The sequence below is a fragment of the Lutra lutra genome, chromosome 16 (assembly GCF_902655055.1).
Source record: "Lutra lutra chromosome 16, mLutLut1.2, whole genome shotgun sequence".
NCBI classification, from domain to species: Eukaryota; Metazoa; Chordata; class Mammalia; order Carnivora; family Mustelidae; genus Lutra; species Lutra lutra.
The window spans coordinates 40,264,716-40,289,475 of NC_062293.1; the positions used below are offsets into that span (position 1 = coordinate 40,264,716).

Sequence of the window (24,760 nt, forward strand, 5' to 3'; positions counted from 1 at the left end):
TGGGAGATTTAAATTCGACTTTATTTACTTTAAAGCCAAATCAAAAATGTCAGTAGCTTTTTGACTCAGGGGTTCTCAATCTTGGCTTCAAGATGGAATAAATGTGTAAAAATTCCGATATCCAGGCCGCACCCCAGACCAATGAAATGGAATCTGCGGGGGTTAGACCTGGGGCATCAGCCTGTGTTTAAGCCCCCAGCTGAGTGCACCGTGTGATCAGGTCTGAGAACCACTGACATAATTATTCTTTTCTGCAAATACTCTTACATGTGTTGTTCAGGTTATTTCTCAGAATCATCCGGCAAAAGTTGGACTTACCCCAGATTTCAGTTCTACCACTGTATTTTTGTGCGTGTGCATATACGACAGAGACAGAGACAAGAAGGGAGGAGAGGAGGGAGACAGAGTGTATGTGTATGCTTTTTCTAGAAAGCCATGAGATCTTGTCCTCTACACCAAAAATTAAATCTTCTTTTTAAAGATTTTGTTTATTTATTTACTTATTTGAGAGAGAGAAAGAGAGAGAGAGGTTGAGCATGAGCTGGCAGGAGGTGGGGAAGGGCAGAGGGAGAAGCAAGCTTGCAGAGCAGGGAGCCCGATGTGGGGCTCAATCCCAAGACCTTGGGATCATGACCTGAGCGGAAGGTCGACACTTGACCGACTAAGCCACCCAGGTGCCCCAAAATTAAATCTTCTTTAATGTACTGGCTGTGGTCTTACGTTTGAGGACTGTCTTATTGGAAGATTCTCCTTAAACAACTATAAATATATGCAAGTGTAGTATAAGATAATAAAATCACATCACAATTGATGACTTTCACCCCTTACAGTGGACATCAGCATACACTTTCTCACCTGATCCTCCCCACATCATTGGGAGGCAGCCTGTACTTGGTCCTGAACTTATAGGTATTAAATGAACTTGTTTCTCTGTTATTGGTTGAACTCCAGAGCAAACTTTTTATACACTGAATTATTATAATGAAGTTCCAGGGCACCCCAGGAAGTATCTGATTCTCTAATATAACAGGCATAAGAAATATTTCACTTTGCTGGAATTATATCTAAATAAAAACATCTTTACAATACACCAAGGGTGAGGGTACCTCTAGTGGAGTAAGTTAGGTCAACAAGTTCAGGTTCCTCTCTCCTGACTTGGCTGAATTATTTCTTTGACTCCTGTAGATGGATCAGTCCTTTGCTCCTTAGAAAGCCACATCTGAGGACTGCTTTTACGTCTCTGGTCCACTGTGCCATCACCCTTGCACAAGGCTTGTTGGGTTGTGAATATATCTATCTTGTATTTGGAGAGTACAAGTATGCTATAACTGGTAATGGATGAAAGGCGGCGGGGGGTGAGGGGAGGGTTGCCTGGGTGGCCCAGCGGGTTAAGCCTCTGTCTTCGGCTCAGGTCATGATTTCAGGATCCTGGGATCAAGCCCCAAATTGGGCTCTCTGCTCAGTGGGGAGCCTACTTCCCCCTGTCTCTCTGCCTGCCTCTCTGCCTACTTGTGATCTCTCTCTTTCTCTCTGTCAAATAAATAAATAAATAATCTTATTTAAAAAAAAAAAAGGATGAAAGAGAAATCTCTTCGCCGTGGGTTATGGCAGACACAGGTGGTGGGGAGTTTGTTAAATTCATGCCCCATTTTAATGATAATGCGCACCTCAGGGGGAGTGTTGAAGCCTGAAATAAGATACACATAAATAAGCCTGAAACGATGCAAGTCCTTAGCCTAGTTCTTGGCACGCAGCAAAATACTCAATAATTGTAAGCTGCTCTTAGCCCTCTTGCAAACCATCAATCCCAGGCCTGTGGAATCCAGAGGAATAGGATAGAGTCACCCTCCATGTCCTCATTGTTCATTCTTCCTTCTTACTTTTCATTCTGCCTGGAATGTTCTTCTCCCTCGTGCCTGCATGGGGTCCCTGTCCCCAAGTAACCTCAAAGGGGTTTTCTAGAATGATACCGCCCAGACATCTCTATGCCTTCACATTGCTACTTTATTCTTCTTCATAGACCACGTCACCCCCGTCACATTGCACAGTTGTTGACAGCCTGGTTCCCCCAGAATCCCCATTATCAGAGATTCCATGAGAGAAGGGGCATGGACTCTTGTTACTATGATACATACAGTAGGTGCTCAATAAGTGGGTGTTCCCGGATGACTTGGAGGAGTCAAGACTGGAGATGGAGAAAGCATTTAAGAAGCTGCTATAATCCTGCTAAGAAATTGAGGGGGTCAGATCCAAGAGCTCTTTAAGTGGTGGAAACAACGGGCATGGAGAGAACGGCATCTGGACGCATACATAGGTTTCTTTCCTGGACAGTTTGGGCAGATGGCAGTGCTGGTTACTCGCCAAGGTGGGAAGTGTGGAGGGAAGAAGGGCTGTGGTAGGAGAGTGTGGAAAGCAAAAGAAGTTCAGTCCTAAATGGATTTCCTTTCAGGTGTTTGGGGAACTTAAAATAGAGAGGCCCAATGACTGTGGGCGGTCTAGAGAACAATCCAGAATGAGGACATAGATTTGGAAGAAATTAATACATGGTAGCTGAAACCAGAGAGTGGATGAGAACATCCCGAGAAGGTGAGGTGAGGGGGAAATTGTCCGTCAGGCGACCAGTAGGAATAGGCTTTTGAGGCTGTGAGTGAGGGGGTGGCTGTGACAGAAGAACACAGGGAACCATGAGAATTTCCTGAGGAGGGAGAGCCCTTTGGCCTCATGTCTGCCTTTTCCTCTCATGGTCTTCCACACATTCCACAAATGTTGACCATCCACTCTCTGCTGTGGTTCTGTGGCACTATGCTACTTACTGGGGAAAAAAAGAGGAGAAAGACACAGTGTCTACTTATTTTTTAGTGCGTGAAGCAAACATACAGAAATCGTCCTGGTGGGGCACCTTGACTGGCTCTGTGATGGAGCGTGCGACTCTTGATCTTGGGGTCATGAGTTCGAGCCCCACATTGGGTGTAAATATTGCTGAAAAGTAAAATCTTTTTTAAAAAATAGAAAAGAAAAAAGGAAAAGAAAAGAAATTGTCATGGTACAGCTTACTAAATGCTAAAACAAAAATAAACATGAATTGCTGTGCCTGTGTGTGGAATGGGTAGAAGGCTTCTCAGAAAAGGAGGAGTTTCAGGGGTTCATACGTAGATGTTAACACTTGTGCATTTTACTGCACTGGGCATGTGTAGCTCTTTTTTTTAAAGCATGACATACCCTGGCTTACCTTTTTTTTTTTTTTTTTACTTTAAATTTTCTTTTCTTTTCTTTTTTTTTTTTTTTTTTTAATAATCTCTGTACCCAGTGTGGGGCTTGAACTCACAACCCCAAGATTAGGAGTCACCTCCTTTTACAACTGAGCCAGCCAGATGCCCCAGCTTTTTGTAAATTCCTTAAAGGGGTGTGTGAACTACTGATTTTGCAGTGCAGACCAACAGATTTTAAGTGGCACGATGAGGTTTATTTAGGAAGCTAATTCTGACAGCATCTCAAAGTATGGACTAAACAGAAGAGAGGCTGTTGAAATACAGACCTTTACCTGGACTCAGGGTAATGTCATCAGATACAGTGGTACCAGATATAGAAAAGACAAGCCATCAGAAGTTCTGAGATAGTCTTAAAGTTAACATTTTTCAAAAAAATATTTTCTCTGTGCCAGGTCCTAGTTTCATTTCCTACATGTATAGATAATATTTTTTTATCCTACCCTGCCCTCTCTTTAAAGGCTCGGGATGTGCTGTGACTGGTAGCACATAATTGAAATAGGGCCCCGAGAAGGAGGTTAGTTAGGGCAAGGTGAGGAGTTTGGGTCTGGCGAGGTCCAACAGATGGGCCCTCCAGGGGACCCCTGCCGGTGCTTTCCCCAGACAGGCAGAAACACCCATCCAGAGCTCCGGAGAAAGGTCTAAGCTCGACACTCCCATTTGAAAAATGATCAGTATTTTAACAAGAGGGAGACTTGCAGCCTCTTCTCCCCAAACAAGGCTGGTGTTGTCCGCTCACGTGATATGTGCCTTCTGACTCCTCGACTCGCTGCAGAGAAGACCACATTCTCTAATCCGTTTGCGGGTATAATCTGAAATAGAGAGTTAGAACTTGCAATTCCGGACCAGTTGGAATAGATGCGTTTCACGCCGTCCTGCTCATTAAACACAACTAAAAACCCTGGACACTATATTATAAAACAGACATAAGACTCTGAAAGGTGGAGAGAAGATAGGGTAGCTCAGGACCTCAGGACTCCCGAAGTCACGTGGCAGCAAGTTCCCAGGAGGAGCCCTCAACCCAGAAATGCTGTGGGCTTGAACAAGATGAGCTCGCTGTCTCTTTCCAAAGGACCAGGAAATGGGCAGCCTCATGAAACAGAAACCTTTTTTTTGACAATAAACCCTTCTCCAGAAAAACATCAGCAGTCGGGGATTACAGCCACTTCTGTCAGTAAAGGCCTCGTGGAAAGCTGAGACCTCTGTCCTCACCTGACATCCCTCCCCAGCCCCACGAGGGAGATGGGAGGCCCAAAGGGGAGCCTGTGCTTCAACTCCCACCCAAGGGAAGATAGGTGTTTAGTTCCCTTTCTACAGTATCAGGGGAGCTGAGTGAGGACCCCAGGATTCTACCCCTCCTGGAGGCTAAGAGGTACCTTTCCTACTCCCCACCGGCGTGGTGTCAGTGGAGACCCATCTCAGGGGCCTGCACTTCCACTCCCATCCAGCAGTAAAGTACTGGTACCTTCTTCCCTGCTGATCCATTTGTAGCAGAAGCCTGAGAAAACAGAAGGTTTAAATTAGATCCAGCATCTGATAACACAGTTCCCAAATTGACCAGGATACAATGGAAAATCACTCATTATCCCTAAAAGAAACACCAGTGTATATGGATTCAACGTATTGACAAGCATAGGATAAAGAAAGTCTGAAATTATGAGCGAATTCATCTTTTTGCATTGAAAGGATCATTAATTTGGAAGGTTAAAAAAATTTCAATTAAAATACCAGTAAGGAAAGTGACTTAATTAAGTTGATATTTTAAGAGAGAGAAAAAAATGAATTTAAAATGGATAATATCAAATGTGATTCAATTAGTGAAACAATTAGCTTTTTAAAATAATAATTTGACTGTGTGGGACCCAGTTATTTAATAGTTTTACCTAAGTCAATGGCTGTGTATGGTTAGAATCACTTGGGGAGCTTTAAGAAAACTCTAGATGTCCAGCCTGATCCCAGAACAAGGAAGTCAGAGTATCCACAGTGATTTTTTTTTTTAATTATTTATTTATTTACTTGACAGATCACAAGTAGGCAGAGAGGCAGGCAGAGAGGCGGGGTGACACGCGCTTTCAACCCTTGATTTTTTTTTTTTTTTTTTTTGACTGACAGAGAGATCACAAGTAGGCAGAGAGGCACGCAGAGAGAGAGAAGGGGAAGCAGGCTCCCCACTCAGCAGAGAACCCAATGTGGGGCTCGATCCCAGGACCTTGGGATCATGACCTGAGCCAAAGGCAGAGGCTTAACCCACTGAGCCACCCAGGCGCCCTCAACCCTGATTTTAACAGCTCAGTGAGAGCGACTCAGTAAAACCCTGCAGTTAAGTCTCAAACACTGATGCCTCTCACTGCCCGAATGAACAACACAGCCACAATGAACTTCAGTTTCTCCTAAATATTCCACTTCTTGAGAGGGACTGAGGGCACCGTCAAGAAGAAAATTCACAACCTAGATAATGTTTGCGAATCGACTTCATACTTAACACAATTAAACACTGATTTCTTTAGAAGCTGTCACCTAGGAGGCTGGGCCTACCACAGCCTCCTTGGTTAATTTAAAGCCTTGAGTCACTTTTCCCTTTTGTTGTGAGAACCTTGTCTGTGGCGCGCAAATTTGGCTATTTCATCTCTAGATTAAATTTGTCAAATTCCTTACTAGCAACATGGCTGGAACCTGCCAATTCCTGGGTATCAGCCCAGTGGCTACTTGCTGTCTGTCTGCTAAAAATCTCAGGCCTCTCCTGGAATACTTGGCAGTTTGAGCTCCTGGATTTGTCCTGCAACTCAGAATTCAGTAGTTTCCTAAGAAATTGAACTTTAAAAAGTCCAAAAATAGGGCTCGCAGGAAACAGCTCCAGAAATCCCACTTCAAGAGATTTTTTAATACCAAGCCATCTAGTGGAACAGAACTCACTCTCCTCTAAGTCTTCCCGCACTTTAATTTTCATACACTGCCACTATTGATACTTCCGCATATCTGGAAGTTACCTCCTTCCGCATTACCTCCTGTGGCTAGTAGGCCAGTGGCCACCAACCTTGGCTGCATATTATAGTCACTGGGGATGGGGCGCCGGGGTGGCTCAGTCTGTGGAACGTCTAACTTTTGGTTTCGGCTCGGGTCATGATCTTAGCATGGTTGGATCAAGCCCCAGGTCAGGCTCCGGGCTCCATGCTCAGTGTGAAGTCCGCTTGAGATTCTTCCCCCCTCTCTTTCCCTCCTCCTCTGCTCCCCTCCCCTCTAACATGCCCTCCAACTTGTGGACTCTCTCTAAAATAGATAGATAAATAAATGCTTAAAAAAATCACTTCGGGGGTTCCTGGGTGGCCCAGTGGGTTAAGCCTCTGCCTTCAGCTTGGGTCATAATCTCAGGGTCCTGGGATCGAGCCCCGTATTGGGCTCTCTGCTCACTAGGGAGCCTGCTTCCCCTTCTCTCTCTCTGCCTGCCTCTCTGCCTACTTGTGATCTGTCAGTCAAAAAAAAAAAAAAAATCAAGGGTTGAAAGCACGTGTCAGTCAATGATGGAAACTTAGCCTTTTGGCTAGTTGATTACAATTATTTTCATTGACCTGAATAATATTGATCAGTCATATGGGGCTCGTAAGTAGGTGCTTATATGTAAAGTCGATTATATTGACTTTAAGACAATTTTTTGTTTCTGCTCATGACCCCATATTTTGTATGATGGATTTTATTTCACCATTGGAATGCCATGTGGTTTGCACATGTTGGGATGATTTGTGGGGCTTGTGATCCGCATATGGTCTGGTCGTATGAACTCCAGTAACCCTGAAGACACATCTATTTTAAAGCACATTTACTAATTGATATTCACCATGACCACTGAATCCTCAAGAAAGCAAACAAGTAATTTTATTATGTTTGATGAAACTGGAAAACATTTCTAAAATATAGTATTTTCTTAACCATTCTTCCAACATGATAAAATTTCTTAAAAGTCATTGAAAGTGGCATTTGTGAATATGCATTCTTTCCATGATACATTTACACAATGAAGATTTCCCTATTTTCAGGTCACTGTTGCTGTGTAACAACCTACCCCAAACCGAAAACCATGACCCTTTTATTATGGTCATGGGTTCTGTGTCAGGTAGTAGTTGAGAACAGCAAAGCAGATGGCTCGTCTCTGCTCCGACGCGTCTGGGGCCTCTGCCGGGAAGCCTACCTAGAAGGCTGGGGTGACGGAAGGGCTGGGGGCTGGAGTCCCTGACAGCTCACTCATTCACCTGACTGGCACCTGAGCCAGGAAGACCTGAAGGCCGGGGCTGCTCACCGGAGAGCCTTCTGAGGCCTTTCTGAAATGCGTGGCTTCCTCACAACATGAGGGGCAGGGTAGTCAGGCTTCCTACAAGGGGGCTCAGGGCTCAGAGCATGTGCGTGCCAGTGAATCAGGCAGAAGCCACAGCCCTTGTATACCTCACCTCAAAACTTGCCCGTGTCCCTTCAGTGTCCTGTTCATGGTTCAAAGTAAGTCTGTGGTCAAGGGGAGGGTCACGGGCCCCATCTCTCAGGGTGAGGAACATCAAAGAATTTGTGAATATGTTTTAAGTCCTCCACAGTCTGCCCCTTGGTCAGAAAGTGTTTACACTGCTCTAATAATCGGAATGCACTCACTCCCTCCCAAGATGCCCCGAAGTCTCCTCCCGCTATGGTCTACGTTCAAGGTTGAGGCCCAGGCTGCCATCATCTGAGTCTGGGAGCAGTTCCTCAGCAGAGCTGTTCCAACCTGCAGGCTTGGAAACTGTGGGTCTCTAAAAACACAAGTTCTCTGCCCCACACACCCGACATGCGGTGGCCATACAGAGAGAGGAGCCCCAGGAGACACTCTCCATTCTGGGAGACAGGGAATGGAGCACCCAGTGTTTGCTTCTGAGTCGTCGTCTTAGTCTGCTTCCTGCACATCAAGGGCTGAGGGTCCAAAAGCTTTGTCACATTTTGTAACGTCTCTGTCCCTCTCCGTCCAACCTGATATAATTCCTTTGAAATATTGGTGGACCTACCATGCATCAATTTTTAATCCACTGTATCAGACAAAAACCACAGCTGCATATTGCTGCAAGATAAACGCTCCTATAGCTTGGGCTTCTTCCGTGCTACAGTGGGACTTGTCAGAACCCTGCTGTTGAACAGAGAAACTTTGTAAGGCATGGCCTGAAGATACAAAGAGAGCCTTTAGTCTGTCTGGAAGTTTCTATGAAGCACTGCCTTAGATCTTTCTGAGGTTTTGACCAAAGATTCTATAATCCCACTCTGGATTTGATCATTGCCCTGAAACCATTTCTTAATTTGACACTCCCTTGCCATCTGGAAAAGCTGGGACTAAGAAAGAGTTGTGTTTTGAAACGCAGCAAGCACTGGCTTCTTTCTATTTCCTCTAACGTGTACGAAAGCTGAACCGTTCTCTATTAAGATCAACTCTCTCCTCTCACGGTTTTTCATAGACAGCAAAGAGCAGCCAGATGGCACTTTAAATATTCTGTCTAGAAATCCTTATCTAAATCATTGAATTGGTCTGGTATGTTTTCCAGCCTTGGCCTTCCCATAGACAACAGTGTTGTCACATTTTCTGCTGCTTCCTAACAAGGGTCTCCTGTCCTCAAGCTTGAGATACCGTTTTCCTTGCTTGCCTTCCAGCACTCACGGGCTGCCCCCTTAAGGCCCATCGCGATCCCACCAACGGCCTTCCACTGCTTCCCAAAGCCAGCACTGGCTGTTCAAGGCTGGGTCAGAGCTCCTCACCCCTCCTTCCACATTTGCATTCCAGTGACTCCTGCTGTGTAACAAAGTACCCAGACTTAGTGGAATAAAACCACCACCACTTTATTCTGTCCATAGAATCCACGAGTTAGGAATCTGGAAATGGTGCCATGGGACCCATCTGTCTTCACTCCCCAATACCTACGCTCTAGTTGGCAAGACAAAGAGGCTGGGGTGATTCAGCAACTGGGGATGGGAATCCTGGGTCCCCTCAGACACTCACTTGTGCGGCACTGGGGCTGGGGCCGCGAGCCAGCGCTGCTGCCCAGAGCACCAGCACCTAACCTTGCTGAGCAGCGTGGGCTCCTCAGGGACAGTGAGCCCAGGACTCTCAGCCCCTTACTTGGTGGCCCAGAGTACAAGCACTCTGTTGCTCTCAAGTGATGTAAGGGGGTCAACACTCTGTCTTCCTAAACTGTACGCTATTACAACAAACCCACACAGTTAAGATTTCTGATTGATAGCTAGTTGGGCCACAGAGAGAGGAAAAGGAGAAAGAAGGAGGGAAAGGGAAAGAAAGGAGATTGAGACACGTGAATAGAGAACCAGAGAACAGAGACAAAATGAGAAAGTCACCAGGTGTGTGCAGAAAGAGCGTCTGTCCGCCGAGTTTCTGAATAGAAAGCTGAACGCACAGAATGTCCTCTCCATCACTGAGAAGCCAAATCTACTTGTTAACTGAGAGCAAAGGAGCATAAATATTACAATCCTGCAATCAAACCAAAGGACAAGAAAATAATAAATCCGTAAGGCCAAGCATATATATAAAAATACATGCAGACACGTGAAGAAATTAAGTGACCGCTACAATTTTATGAGAGCTGTTTGTGTGTACATCTTTGGTCAGAGGGGAAAAAACAAGATAAGGAAGTCCCTTAGAAGTGTACGGAGAGAACACTAACCACACAAGAGACAAGATCTTCCCACTTGAGAAGAGGAAGTCTGGGGAAGAGAGGCCCCAGGGAGAAAACCAGACATGAACCACCATAAAAAAGGCATATGTTCTCCTCCCCAGTTAGTCCTTGATGGTTTTCAGGGGCTCAATCATCATTTAAAAAGATTAATTCTTTTTAAGGTAACAAGAGCTCAAGGGCTCACGGCCTATTACATTATTAGAGTCTTCTGTCAGAGAATGTCAGTGCCTTTTCTTAGGATTCACACATTCCAGAAATCTTCAGCTTCTTGAAATGATTGCTTGGGATTCTGGAATTTACAGCTAGCATCTCAAGGCCCCACAGTGTCACTGACAAAGCACGTGCACGCACACAGAAAGGCAGGGACATATAGATGCGAATAGGGAGATAAAGAGCAATATGGGGCAAAAAAAAAAAAAAAAAGGCAAAATGACATGTACTTACAGTGGACTTGGGGGGAGTTAACCCCATCCCCTGACCTTTTGTGCTTATCATCTCAAAGTACCGTTTTGCAGCTGTAGACTTATACTTGGTATTGGTTGTTGTCCTACAAACTGAATCTAATCCAACAACTATGGGTTCATAGCCTTGAAATTACTTTTTTTTTTTTTTTACTATTGGAAACCAAGGATTGCCTAATTTTCTTTTTTAAGATTTTATTTATTTATTTGACAGAGAAAGACAGGGAACACAAGCAGGGAGAGTGGAAGAGGGAGATGTGCCCTGGATTGTCTTTCTATTAAGAGAAATCAAATGAAGTTAATTTCTATCACAAGAAATCTTAATGCAAGAGTGCAACCAAAAATAGGTTTAAATTCCAAACCACCTCTTTCAAGCAATCTTGAATAACTCTGTATTACCATGAGAATTTAAATGGTTCAGGCATCTGGGTGGCTCATTGTTAAGCCTCTGTCTTGGGCTCAGGTCATGATCCCAGGGTCCTGGGATCCAGGCCCCCCAGCCCCCTGCATTGGGCTCCCTGCTCAGTGGGAAGCCTGCTTCTCCCTCTCCCACTCCCCCTGCTTCTTTTCCCTCTCTCACTCTCTCTTGTTCTCCTCCGTCAATTAAATAAATATATAAAATCTTTAAAAAAAAAAATTTAAATTTTTCCTCAAAAACCATAATAACATTTGGCTGGTTTGTCATCTTCAAATAATGACGTTTTCTTTATAAAAGCCTCATAATTCTTGTGGTACAACCCATGAAAACAGAGAAAGGATAAAGAGAAAATTCAGTATTTTGCGAGTTTGTTCTTACTACAACGGACCCTTGGATTTCTAGGTCTAAAGTAATGAGCTCATCCTTTTAGCTCTCAAGGGTTAAATAAGCCAATTTGACTTACAAATATAGAACTGACTTAAAAAGAACAGAGGGAACTCTCTGGCATGATGGAAAAGTTCTGTATCTTGGGTGCCAAAAAATTCATCCACCAATACACTTTAAAATCTGCGAGTTTTCTTTTATGTTAATTATACCTCAATTTTAAAAAATCTTATTTGACTGATGGGTCTAGTTGTATGGAGTATTTGGGTAGGACTGGAGTTACATGCTTTAATTTCCACTTAACTCTTGTTTTGCCTGCTACTTATAAAAATAATAAAAGGTAAAAGATACCTATGAATATACTCCGTCTGTCTCATTTAAAAATTCTATTAAAAAAATCCAGGCAAAAATCTCTGTGCTCAGTCATGGTACTTGTTTTTAGTCCCACAATATTATTATACAGTAGAGGAAGTCTGTTCTCTCCTTTATCTACAGCACTTTGCTGCCAGATTACAGTGATCAGAAAAATATTAAAACCAATGTTATAGTGACGATATTAAGTGTAAATATGTTTGAATACAAACCAGCCTACTATAGAGAGAATGCATGGAATATTGTGGAATAAAAATGACAGAAATACCTGACTTGTCTGGGAAAATTTGGGAAAAGGGAAGGATGTCAAGCCGAGCTACAAGGAAATAATTCTAGTTGGACAAAACACACAGACACCACATAAAGGTGACCTATTGATAAGCCAAATGATACTGAGACATTTCTTATTACTGAACTGTCCTCAGGCTTATGGGATGTCCCCCTTGGTCACAGTGTATTAGCCTGCTGAATTCAGTTTCTTAATTATTTTGGATTTTTTATTTGTCCTCATCAGAGCAGTGCGTGTAAGTGTAAGAGATCTTCCTCAAATTTTGCTACCAGGATTAAATGGGTCAGGAAGGTTTCTGTCTTTCTCCGTTCCAAAACATTTTCAGTGGCATGGGGATTACCTGGGCCTGGAAAGATCGCCTGTTACCTCATCTGTGCCCGGGAACATTTGGAGACTGTTTTTCTGAAAACATTTAAAAAAAAAAAAAAAAGTTTTCCTAGTTAGGAATCAATTTTGATCATTTTGTCTTCCCTTGAGTCCGTTTCAGTAATTTGTATTTTCCTTAAAATCATGCATTTCACAAGCTTCCTCATTTATGAATATGAAATTACAAATGTCATCCTCTTCTAACCTCTAAAATAAGCATGCCTTTTCTTAACTCCCGTTCTCATTCATAATGTTAGGTTTTTGTGGTTTTGACTTGTATTTTCTGAATTAGACTCTGCCAGGGGTTGAGTTCTTTTATTGGTCTCTTCAAAGAACCAGCTCTTGGATTTATCATAGATGTTGTTTTTCTCATTACATCCACTTCTGCTTTTATCTGAACTAGCTTTTATTTTTGATTTATTTTATTCTTTCTCTAGCTTTTTGATATTTAACTTACTCCCTTATTTAATAATGAAAGTATTTAAGACCACGTGTTTCTTTTGATTATAGCTTTAGCTGCATCCTTGAATTGGGATGTGTAAAATTCTCTTTCTCATTAACTTATTATCTGTAATTGCAACTACCGTCCTTCAGTCAGGGGCTGTGTAAAGAGCCCTCACTGATGAAGTTGTTGTGCTATTAACCTTTTCGTCATTTGCCAGCTTTATTGCACTGTGATTAGAGCATATGACCAACACACATCCTGCTTTTTGTGATTGGGGAGGGGGTGCTGCTTTGTTCCCCAACACACATTAAATATAGGTAAACGTCTCAGGGACCATATTGAATGTATATAGACATTTGATTTAATTGGCACTCAAATCTATCGGTTATTCAGCCTCTCTTCACCCTCACCTACAATTGTTTGCTTGAATGGCCAAAGACCGGGTCACCCACGAAGTTCACAATCCAGTCCATTCTTCTTGTGTTAGAACAGTTTTGCTTAATAAGGTTCTATTTTATTATTCAGTGCATGAAGAGGCAGTTTTCGTTTTGTATCTTTATTTTAAAATAAAATCGATTTTATTTATTTATTTATTTGAGAGCGACAGCGTGCAGGAAGGGGCGCGGAGAGGGAGGAAGAGGGAGAGAATTTCAGACAGACTCACTGCTGAGCGTGGAGCCCCATGTGGGGCTCAGTCCCAGGACCCTGAGATCATGATCTGAGCCAACACCAAGAGTCTGACACTTAACCACCTGAGCCACCCAGGAACTCTGATGATTTTCATTTTTTAAGTTATACTTTTTGTCTATATAAAACAATAATGAAAAACAGTTTAGTGGGTTTTGCCTAGGAGTTTTGTCTGTCATTACTGTTTCCATCCCACTTTCTTTCTGATATATCTCTGCCCTCTTTTCCTTTCCTTTTTTTTTTTTTTAATCTTGCTACATCTTTCTCTTAGGTGCATCTTTTATAAACAGTGTATAGTTAAATTTTGGTTTTGCCCTAATCTGTGACTCTTCTTTACCCAATAAAGAAGTTGTATCCTATTCACATTTCTTATAGAAACTGACAAGATTTTCTTTTCTTAAACTTAGTGGTGTTATTTATTTGTTTGTTTGTTTATTATATAAGGGTTTATTCTCAATTCTAGTCCATTTGATCTATAAGTCTGTCCTTATGTCAGTACCACACAGTCTTTTTTACTATGTATATATTTTAGTAATATCTATACCCAACATGGGGCTCGAACTCATGACCCCAATATCAAAAGTCCCATGCTCTTCTGACTAAGCCAGCCAGGCGCCCCTAAATTAATCATATTGTTTAGATGCTGGCTATTTTTAATGCTTCCGTGATATTTCCTTTTATTTTTTTTTTAATTGCTATGTTAATCAAATTTTAGTTATTTTCTTTTTACTAATGATTATAAAGTTTTGTATTCTTTTTAACTCTAATAATTTATTGGTTACTGTTAAATGTTTAAATTGATCTCTTAAGACCAAGAATAAAATAGATTTACTTCTCTCCTCCTGTGGATGATGACAAAATTAATATTTCTTCTCTTCCCACGCCTTTCTACATTTTCAGACAGAAGAGACAGGTTTTTTTTAAAGTATGTAGACTTGGGGCACCTGGGTGGCTCAGTCATTAAGCATCTGCCTTCAGCTCAGGGTCCTAGGTCCTGGGATCGAGCCCCACATCAGGTTTCTTGCTCCACAGGAGGCCTGCTTCTCCCTCTCTGACTCCCGCCCCGCGCTTGTGTTCCTTCTCTATATGTGTCTCTCTCTGTCAAACGAATAAATAAACTCTTTAAACTCTTAAAGGTATGTAGACTTCAATGTTATTTTCCTGTGTAGAAAATTTATTTTTTGTACCCAGATACTTGAAGATATTATCCCCTTTATTCTAGAGATTCAAAACTTTCCCTGGGCTACATTTCCATAGGACTCCTTGTTACTTAAGTTGGGCTGGTATCTGTGACTCTTTTATATCCAAAGACTGAAATCTTTCAACACTGAAATCTTTCAACATTGAGAAATTTTTTCTATTATTTTATTTCTGCGGTATCTGTTTTTTACTGCTTGCATTATTTTTTTCTGTGTTTATTGAGGCATAATTGACAGATAAGAATTGTATATATATTTAAAATGTGCAACTTGATGTTTTAAACCATTGTTTTTTTAATTTATCATGTTTATCTTTCAGAATTATTTCTTTTTCTAATATTGGTCTTTTTGTACTTAAAAGTGCAACTATATGTTAGGAATCTTTTTTTCTAGTTTGCTCTGCTTTCTTGTCCAGACTCCATTGCGAAGGAGGACACCTGCTTTCCTTTCTCAGAGGAAGCCCCCTCCTTCTGAACTGCCACATCTATAGCTGCATCCCCTGCTGGGTCCTCCTCGCTGAGGAGGGTCTGGGAGAAATGAAATGGGTTACAATCAGAGACTGTATCTGCCCTGTTAAGAATCTTGAATACCAAAGATGAGGAAGGTTTAGATACATCATAGCACAGAGATCCCACAGATGATGAGACATAAGAAGGCAGCTAATAGAGTGACTCCTTGATAAGGAGTCTCACTTTTGTTCAGAAAAACCTACTTCTGTGCTGTGGCTGAGGCCGCGACCCCTTCTCTAACAGATGTAATTCACTACAACACCTTCCATTTGCATTGAACTCCTGTAAAGATTTTCAGGTACTGCCGTCATATCTTCTTTTAGGTTAGAGGGTAAAACCCATTGAAGGCAGGTTGGGGGGTGTTTGTTTATCTTTGCGGCTATTTGATCGTTTGCCATAATCTTGTAAGGGAGATAAGACATCTAGTGTGATCCTTCTTTTGTAGAAGACAGATGCCCCAAGAAACTGAATGCCTCACATGATTGAATAATCACATTGCTGAATTGGAATTAGCGCCCAAGTCATCCTTTCTCCATGGCTTTTCCCCACTTACCAGCCTGTCTCCCAGAATACAAGGGGACATTCTGGGAGCTGTGTATCTTACATGAGCGACAACAGAGCTTAATCTTTGATTATTTGTATAGCAGAAGAAATTGGGTGCTATTTTCCCTCTTTTCTTCCAGGGCTCTGACCCGTAGTCTGGGCTTACAAGAGAGGAATTCCTATGCCCAGCAGCATCTGGCCACCAGACAGGGTGGGACAGGCAGGAGGAGAAGCCCATACTCTGCAATGGGAAGGGGACTGAGAAAAGAGTCCTCTGGCCCAGGCAGCATCTAGGAAGGGGTCCTCCATCTGGATGGTTTCAGCAGACACCACCGAATCTCTTTTCCCTGAACCCCTGCAGCCAAGGCTCCTGGGATGTGCTGACAAAGTTACTCCTGTTAAAATTCTCATTTTATTAGGCTTTAATCAGGCTCTCCCGTGAAGGGCCACATAAACTCAGTTCTAAATTTTGCATCTAAAATAGTCAAATGAGAGTGAAGCATCACAGACCTAAAATGCTTTTAGATAAAAGAGATATTTTTAATTTAATCATGTAAAATCGTCTGGATGGGCTACATCTAGTGGCAGGAAGACTGATGTATCCTCTTACCAGTGACCTCAGAAAGCCCATGATCTACATGGGTTTGTGAGATGATTTCCAGTGCCTTGAATATCTTTCCTTCTCTCCTTTAGCGCTGACCCCATCATTCTTTTAAAGTCAATCTAAGAACTTAGCTCCTGTGAAAACTTATTCACTTGATGTTTAGTGATATTTATTTATGCAACTTATGTTAACTTGTGCATGATATTTGAAAAAGCTTATGATAAAGAACATGGTTCTAGCTCAGTCTAAAAGCCTGAATTCCAGTTCCAGGTGCACAAATTAGCTAACCTCTTTGATCCTCAATTTCTGTATCTGTAAAATGCGGACACGGAACTAAGAGGGCTTCCAAATGTATGGACTGTTAAAATGTTCTTCGGTTGTTTATTTGTTCCACTGGTCCAGCTGGATTGGGAATCCCCTACAATGAGGCTTGTACCTTCAGCATCTTTGGTGCATGCCTCCGCACCCCCCTCCCAGGCGGCCTGGCACTCTGCATTCCCCGCAGTGGCTACCTTGTCAGTGTTGATTGCCAGGCTGACAGCACCTGTGGTGGCCAGGAGGTGGCACTTTGGTATTTCCTGCAGTAGGAGAACAAACCCACAGAATGAGAAATCACGCAGGCTTCTGCTTTACTGACCCAAGCAGACTGACTATCTGGGGATCAAAATAAGCAAAGAGCTCTACTTTTTATATTTATATGTAACAAAATTGGCTTTTGGTGGTGGTCAGTATATAAGCCTGTGGGTCTCAACACATGCATAGATTTGTGTTACCACCACTACAGCCAGGACACACAAGTGTGCATCATCCCCAAAACTCCCCTAGGTCAGACCACCACTGGCGCTGAACTCTGACAACTACCAATCTGTTGCTAGAGAATATCGCATAAAGGGAACCGTACAGCATGTTACCTTTTGCGGCTGACTCAGCATAATGCCTTCAAAATTTGTCCGCGCTGTTGCCTACCAGTCATTTGTATCATGAGTTTGTTCCCTTTATTGCTGGATAGCATTACATTGTATAGACATATGGTGCCTTGTTTCTCTATTCACCTGCTGATGGATATCCAGTGGTTTCCAGTTTGGGGCCACTGCGAATAGAGCTGCTATAAACATTCCTGTGTACGTTTTTGAGCGAACATAGGGTTTTTACATCTCTAGGATATATGCCTGGGAGTCAGATTGCTGGGTCACGCGGTGATTCTGTGTTTAACTCTTTCAGTAACCGCCGACTGCTTTCCCTGTGACTGTATCATTTCCCCTTCCCAGCAGCAGGGTGTGAGAGTCCCAGCTGTTCTCCGCCCTCTTTGGTGTTCCCACTTTGCTGTTGGCCATTGATTTATTTTTGTTTTTATTTGGCCGTTCTGATGGGTTTGTGGTGGTACCTCATGTCTGCTTTGATTTGCATTTCCCTCCTAGCTAATGACATTGACCGTCTCTTCATGTGCTGATTTGCCAGCCAGAGACTTGGAATCTTCTGCTCATTTCTAAATTGAATTGTTTGCTTTCTTCTTGTTGAATTTTAAGAGTTGTTTACACACTGATCTTCCTGCCAGTGTCTTTCTCAAAGACAAGCTTTAAGTTTGATGACACTCAGTTGACCAGTTTTTTTCCTTTATGAGTGGCGCTTTTGGTGTTTTTCTAAGAAATGTTGCCCCCGTCCCAGGTCACAGATATTTTCTCCTGTGTTTTCTTCTAAAAGTTTTATGGTTTTACGTTTTACATTCATATCTGTGATTCGTTTTGAATTCATTTTACATAAGGTGTGAGATTTAAGTTGATGTTTATTTCTTTTGAGTGTGGCTGTCCAAATGGTCCAAGTTTCCCAAATGTCCAAATCATCTTTTCTCCATTGAATTGCCTTTGTACCTTAATGAAATACCAGTTGGCTATATTTGTGTCTATTTCTGATTCTTCACTTTGGTCCACCAATCTTTGTTTTCTTCCCTTTGATAATCCCTTTAACAATTACATTATCTTCATCGCTGTCACTTTCTATTAAGAAAATCAGCTACAGTGGGTCTTTCCACTTTGTTCTTCTTTTTCATATTGTTTTGGATATTCTGGTTCCTTTGCCTTTCCATACACACTTTAGAATCAGCTTCTTGATGTCCACAAAAAGTTCTGCTGGGATTTTGGTTGTGATTGCATTAAATCTGTAGATCCCCTTGGGGAAAATATGCATCTTGATGATAGTGTGTTTTCCAATCCATGAACATACTATCTCTGTGTTTATTTTGATTTTTCTTTTATACCTTTCGTCAACATTTTCATTTGATTTCTCTCATCAACATTCTGTATTTTTTCAATAGATAGATCGTATACATGTTTTTTAGGTTTATACGTTAAGTATTTTTTATTTTAGACTTCCTGTGGGTGGTTTTGTTTTTAAATTTCTGGTTCCAAAATTATATGTCAACCATACTTAAAATTTGTTTAAATTTTTTAAAATTCTATTTCCAGTTGTTCATTACTAATATATAGAAATATTTTTGTGTGTTGGCCTTGTGACCAACAGGAACCAGTGACCTTGTTAAACCTACTCATTAGTTCTAGGAGCTATTTTGTAGATTCCTTGGGATTTTTTTATGTAGATAATCATGTAATCAAAATAATATGGAGACTTTTATTTCTTCCTTTTCCTTTTAAATTTCTTTAAACCTGCCTTATTGCACTGGCTAGGGCTTCCTGTCTGATGTTGCCCAGCGGCAGTGGCAACGGAAATCCTTACCTTGCTTCCGATCTCAGCAGAAAACCTTCCGTCTTTCACCACGAAGTGTGGTGTTAACTGAGGCATTTATGCACATGTGATTTTCCAGGTTGTGTTCTTTTCTAATACTGGCTCCTTGACAGCTTTTCATCACGAATGGCTGCTGAGTATTGTCAAGTGCTTTTGTCGCGGGGTTGTTTGTGGACTGCAGCAGCCAAGAAAGAATTCTTGAGACATTGTATGATACACCTTAGTAAGTTTATTTAAATAGCACGGGGAAGGGACATGTGGGCAGACAGAGCTGCACTTTTGCTGTGTGAAGCTGGTGGTTATATGCTCAGTGCTCAAGGGGGAGGGGATGTGCAGGGAGTATTAGATCATAAATTTTTTTTCAAATTTCTACTTCTAAACCTACTTTCACTAAAAGAATTTTTTTTAATTAGAAAAAAGAAAACGACATTCACAAGATTTCTCTGGTGCTTATCGTTCAGCTTGATATGAACGATGGGTGAGATGTTCAGGCAGTCATTCTCATGACCTTTAAGAATGTAGCAATCTGGGCGCCTGGGTGGCTCAGTGGGTTAAGCCGCTGCCTTCGGCTCAGGTCATGATCTCAGGGTCCTGGGATCGAGTCCCGCATCGGGCTCTCTGCTCAGCGGGGAGCCTGCTTCCCTCTCTCTCTCTGCCTGCCTCTCTGTCTACTTGTGATCTCTCTCTGTCAAATAAATAAATAAAATCTTTAAAAAAAAAAAAAAAGAATGTAGCAATCTGGGGCACCTGGGTGGCTCAGTGGGTTAAAGCCTCTGCCTTTGGCTCAGGTCATGATCCCAGGGTCCTGGGATCGAGCCCCACATCGGGCTCTCTGCTCGGCAGGGAGCCTGCTTCCTCCTCTCTCTCTCTGCCTGCCTCTCTGCCTACTTGTGATCTCTGTCTGCAAATAAATAAATAAACAAAACCTTTAAAAAAAAAAAAAAAGAATGTAGCAATCAGCACGTCTTTGATCCTTAATGAAACGATGCAGGCTATACGTCAGCCTTCTGGACTAATGGTGAACATTTTTCTGCTTCCATCCCTCGTCGTTTTCCTCCTGACCAATTTTTGATCCTTAAATCTTTAAAGTTTGAAGAGCAAAGGGCTCATCTTCTGTAACTTCTTCAAGCTGACAGGGGTCATAGGGATGTCCCTACCTCTAGACTGAAACTGGTCACTGTCTGTCCCTACAGGTAGTTATAATGGAAGGCCGTTGCTGTAGAGTCAAGAGTGAACATGAAGGTGAATTTGTTTCAAGTAGGAAGGATCATCTGTCAGCTGAGCAAAGGAGTTAGTAACTGCTTGCACATACCTCAACAATAGGAGAAAACAAAGTAAGAGGAACAACACGTTAGGATTATTGTTTTTTTAAAGGTTTAATTATTTATTTTGAGAGAAAGAGAGTACAAGTGGGGGGAGGGGCAGAGGGTGAGAAAGAATCTCAACCAGACTCCCCACTGAGTATGGAGCCCCATGCAGGACCCCAGGATCCTGAGATCATGACCTGAGCCAAAATCAGGATCCAGCCACTCAACTGACTGAGCCACCCAGGTACCCCTAGGATTATTATTACAGTGAAAATAAGAAGAGTGGAGTGCCTAAATGGCTCAGTCGGTTCAGTGTCTGCCTTCAGCTCAGGTCATGATCTTGGGGTCCTAGGATTGAGCCTGGTTCTCTCTCTGCCCCTCCACCTCCCCTAGTTACATTTCCTCATGCACACACGCCCCTCTCTCTCTGAAATAAATAAAATCTTAGAGAAAATAAGAGCCGTGAGAAGACACTTTAGCGTGAATCCTAGTCCACGTCCTGACCGGAAATGTAACCGATATCATTAGGTGAAAATGGAGGGTATGTAAGAGCACCAGTTTGATGATTCATATCCAGTAAGTAATCCTGTTGTATTTTTGTCATAATCTGGAATGTAGATGCAACATTCTGCTTTAATAATGGCACATGGTCTGCCGGGTTCTGCTGTTAAGACATCTAAAGCCATTCTAGTTTGTAGAACTGCTTTACATACTTGGATCATTTCAGTGTTTAATGGTGTAATGCTTTTTTGAGAACCATTTAAGGCCTTAATTGTCGACTTATCAAGGGCCTCCACGTGTCATATGACATTCTCTAAACCTGATGGGAGAAAAATTGATGTCAGATGGTCACAGTGATAACGCACGGATCTTGTCCATTGTTTTAGATACAGAAGATTGCCTGGACTTGGGTAGTCTTGGTGCTGTGCCCATGCGTCCCAGCATGCCCTGTAGTATATTTTCCAGTCCAGCCTGGTGGAATCCACCACCACAAATTTGGCCCACGTAACAACTGTGTTCCATTAGGTGCTAGCCATCTGAGGCCTTGTCATCTCAGCCAGTCTCTAGCAAAGCTGTCAGTTGCCCCGGCTTTGGTGGGGGAGGGCAGGATCCATCCCATTTGGTGAGTACTTTAGGGCCATAAATCAGGGTATGGATTTTCTGTTCTCAGTACAAAAGGGCCTTTGGCTCAGTTGTCCGGTTGTGGGAGTAAGCTACATATATCCACCTTGGGCATATCAATAGAAAGGACTACATAGCTGAGGAATTTGTTGTCCTCAGCCTATCTGTGGAATGGCGTATTCAGTTAAAATTTAGATAGTCTGAGGATAAGAGAAGAGCCTCTTATGAGTCCCATGTAACATTTACCGTAGGCCAGCAAGAAACATTCGTTTTAGTGATGGAAATGTCCCTATATGTGCTGGTATTGGGGTGGTGTATCATATCGGTTATGGTTTTAAGGAGCACTTTTGTTATCCCGGCCACACAGAATTGAGCAATGTTGGGGAGTCCATTCCATTGACCAGCTGTTTAAATAATCCCGTGCCCATGGGGTTCCTTATATTATCCCCATGGAGTTACAAGCAGGAAGACTATCTACCTATACATGAGCTATTATGGCAGTATCTCTGAAGTGGACCTCAAGTTGTCTAGCTTAGGCAGACAACAAACATTTAAAGACAAAAGTAGAACCTAACATCCATAAGGATGCGTTATTGGAACATAATTTTTCTCTCCAAATTCACCCTGATTTCCAGATAGCCAAATCAAGACTGATCTGTTTGTAAATCAAGTCCAGTTTTAACAAACCTAGCCTGGTTATTTACATAAGCTCAGCAAGAATAGTGATTGATCATAGAGATCCTTTAAAATCTGCTTTGGTGGAATTTTGTATAAGAAATCTCTAGCTCGAATTCTTCGGTAGCCATGCAAGGGCAGAGCCATGCCAAATAGTTGTCATCAGACTTGCCTGCAATACTTGTAGATTTGGGTGTATTCCTCTTCCCAAGGTCCCCAGAATATCCCGAGGTTTCCTGTACCTGCCAGGAAGTGACATTCTTTACTCACCTGGTAGGGCTGCTGGGAACCCGGAAGCAAGGGATCAGACCAGCATCTCCAAGGGGCTTTATGGGCTCCATAAAGTCAACCTTAGTTCCTTGAAGCTGTTTGATATCTGAGTCTATGACTACCTCTCTCACATACAGCATTCCTGTCAAAGTCTTAGTAGTATAACCAGCATTTCCAGTGGGGTCCTATTACAAGGAGAACAGATTGTTTTTGTTTTTTAAGTATGATTTAAATTCTAGTTAGTTAACATAGTGTGATATTTGTTTCAGGTGTACAGTATAGTAATACCACACTTCATATATCACCTGGTGTTCAGCACAAGTGCCCTTGATTCCCATCACCAATTTCATCCATCCCCGCCCCCACCCCGCCTCCCTCTGGTAACCATCAGTTTGTTCCCTAACTTCAGAGTCTATTTCTTGGTTTTCCTCTCTCTCTCTTTTTTTTTTTCCGTCTTTGCTCATTTCTTTTTTTTTTTTTCTTTTAAGATTTATTTATTTTAGAGAAGGAGAGAAGAGTGTGGGAAGGGGTAGAGGGAGTGGGAGAGAGACATTTCAGCAGACTCCACACTGAGCATAGAGCCCAACACAGGGCTCGATCACACAACCCTGAGATTATGACCTGAGCCAAATCCGAGAGATGCTTAACCGCCTGCACCACCCAGGGCCCAACCATTTGTTTTGTTTCTTAAATTCCACATATGAGTGAATTCCTATGGTATTTGTCTTTTTCTGACTTATTTTACCTAGTGTAATACTCTCTAGCTCCATCCACGTCATTGCAAGTGGCAAGGTTCCATTCTTCTTCATGGCTGAGTTATATTCCATTGTGTATATACCACTTCCTTCCATTCATCAGTTGATGGACACTTGTGCTATTCATAATATGGCTACTGTAGATAATGCTGCTGTTAACATCGGAGTGCATGTATCCTTTTGTATTATTATTTTTGTATTCTTTGGGTAAATACTTAGTAGTGTGATTGCCAGCCATAAGGTACTTGTATTTTTTTTAAGATTTTATGTATTTATTTGATATACAGAGATCACAAGTAGGCAGAGAGGCAGGCAGAGAGAGGAGAAAGCAGGCTCCCTGCTAAGCAGAGAGCCCGATGTGGGGCTCAATCCCAGGACCCTGGGATCATGACCTGAGCCGAAGGCAGAGGCTTTAACCCACTGAGCCACCCAGGCACCCAGGTACTTCTATTTTTAACTCTATGAGGAAACTACATTCTTCACTTGATTTTAGCCAAAAGCCTGAGAAATGATAGGAGAAGAGATTCTTATTGAATTTCTGCAAATAACTATAATTGCCATGAAAGAAAGAATACTTATTGAGAGTTTGAATTCTGAAGGGTTCTAGTAAAGGGAAGAGTTCAGTGTTTCAATTTGTTTATAAAGGAATACTTTATCACATTTCCATAAATCTTAAGAGAAAGTTTCCTTAAGTCTGGAGAAGCAAACATTAGAGAACTAGCAGTGTTTCAAATAAGAGTCATAAAAACTATAATCATCTTCCTCAATTTATTTAGCCCCATATTACTAATTCTAGTTTCTTGAATGCAGCTTTTTTTGTTAGTTTTGGATATTCTGGCACATTTTAGTCTTAAGATTTTAAAGATATCGGGCGCCTGGGTGGCTCAGTCGGTTAAGTGTCTGCCTTCGGCTCAGGTCGTGATCTCAGGGTCCTGCTCAGCAAGGAGTCTGCTTCTCCCTCTGCCCCTTCCCTCTTTCCCGCCGCCCCCCTCCTGCATGCATGCACGCTCTCTTTCTCTCTCAAATAAATATTTGTCAAAAGTCCTCTTCCTGAATCTCCTTGAAGACAAAACTCATCCCACAAGAGCATCAGAACAGTAACTATAAATGACAGAAGATTCAAAAATAGACATGGTTAAAGATCTGATATGAGGGCTCGTTATAACGTAGCTGACAAGGAAATGTAGTTATTCTTGTGACACTAGTGTTTTAATAATTAAAATTTTAAATGATGACCTTATACCAGAACATATTAAAGCTCTAGGAATTTCATTAATTTCTAGAACAGGTAAGCATCCACCCATACAACATGACCTAAGGTTTCTCATCGTTTATTTGACAGCGCTTCCCACGTAACTTAACGTACCAAATAAGTCTAATTCATCTGGAGACTTCATTTACAATTCAGATGTCTGGGAAGTTGGTTAAAACCCTCAGAAAGTTCTAAGCACATGCCTAAAGAGGATTACAGATCATCATAAATTTAATGTTTACATTTAACCAAACCGGCAGTAAGAGACTGTACACAGAGCTATATAGTTGTTAGCAACACCTACCTCCTTTAACCTTGAGAAGCTTCAACCTTCTTAAGTAATCAAAGACCTGATAAAGACAGGTTTGGTTTTCTGGGCAGATAAAGAAAAGATATTAAAAACAACAA

The 24,760-nt window shown here is 42.0% G+C and overlaps 1 protein-coding gene and 1 long non-coding RNA gene across 3 annotated transcripts in view; one reads left to right on the forward strand and one right to left on the reverse strand.

Annotated features, from left to right (window-relative positions):
• Nucleotides 1-24,760, forward strand: part of MYO1D (myosin ID) — a 352,967-nt gene that overhangs the window by 239,044 nt on the left and 89,163 nt on the right. The gene's annotated exons all lie outside the window — the stretch shown is intronic.
• The window catches only part of LOC125087710 (uncharacterized), a 67,693-nt gene that overhangs the window by 40,933 nt on the left and 2,000 nt on the right, over nt 1-24,760 (reverse strand). Inside the window, exons 2-3 of one of the 2 annotated variants that reach the window (XR_007123496.1) lie at nt 4,643-4,764; nt 4,006-4,078 (exon numbers count right to left, since the gene is read on the reverse strand). This is a non-coding gene — a long non-coding RNA (uncharacterized LOC125087710). Of the gene's footprint in view, nt 1-3,966; nt 4,079-4,642; nt 4,765-24,760 lie in introns of those variants that run through there. The other variant, XR_007123495.1, reaches the window with a different exon arrangement.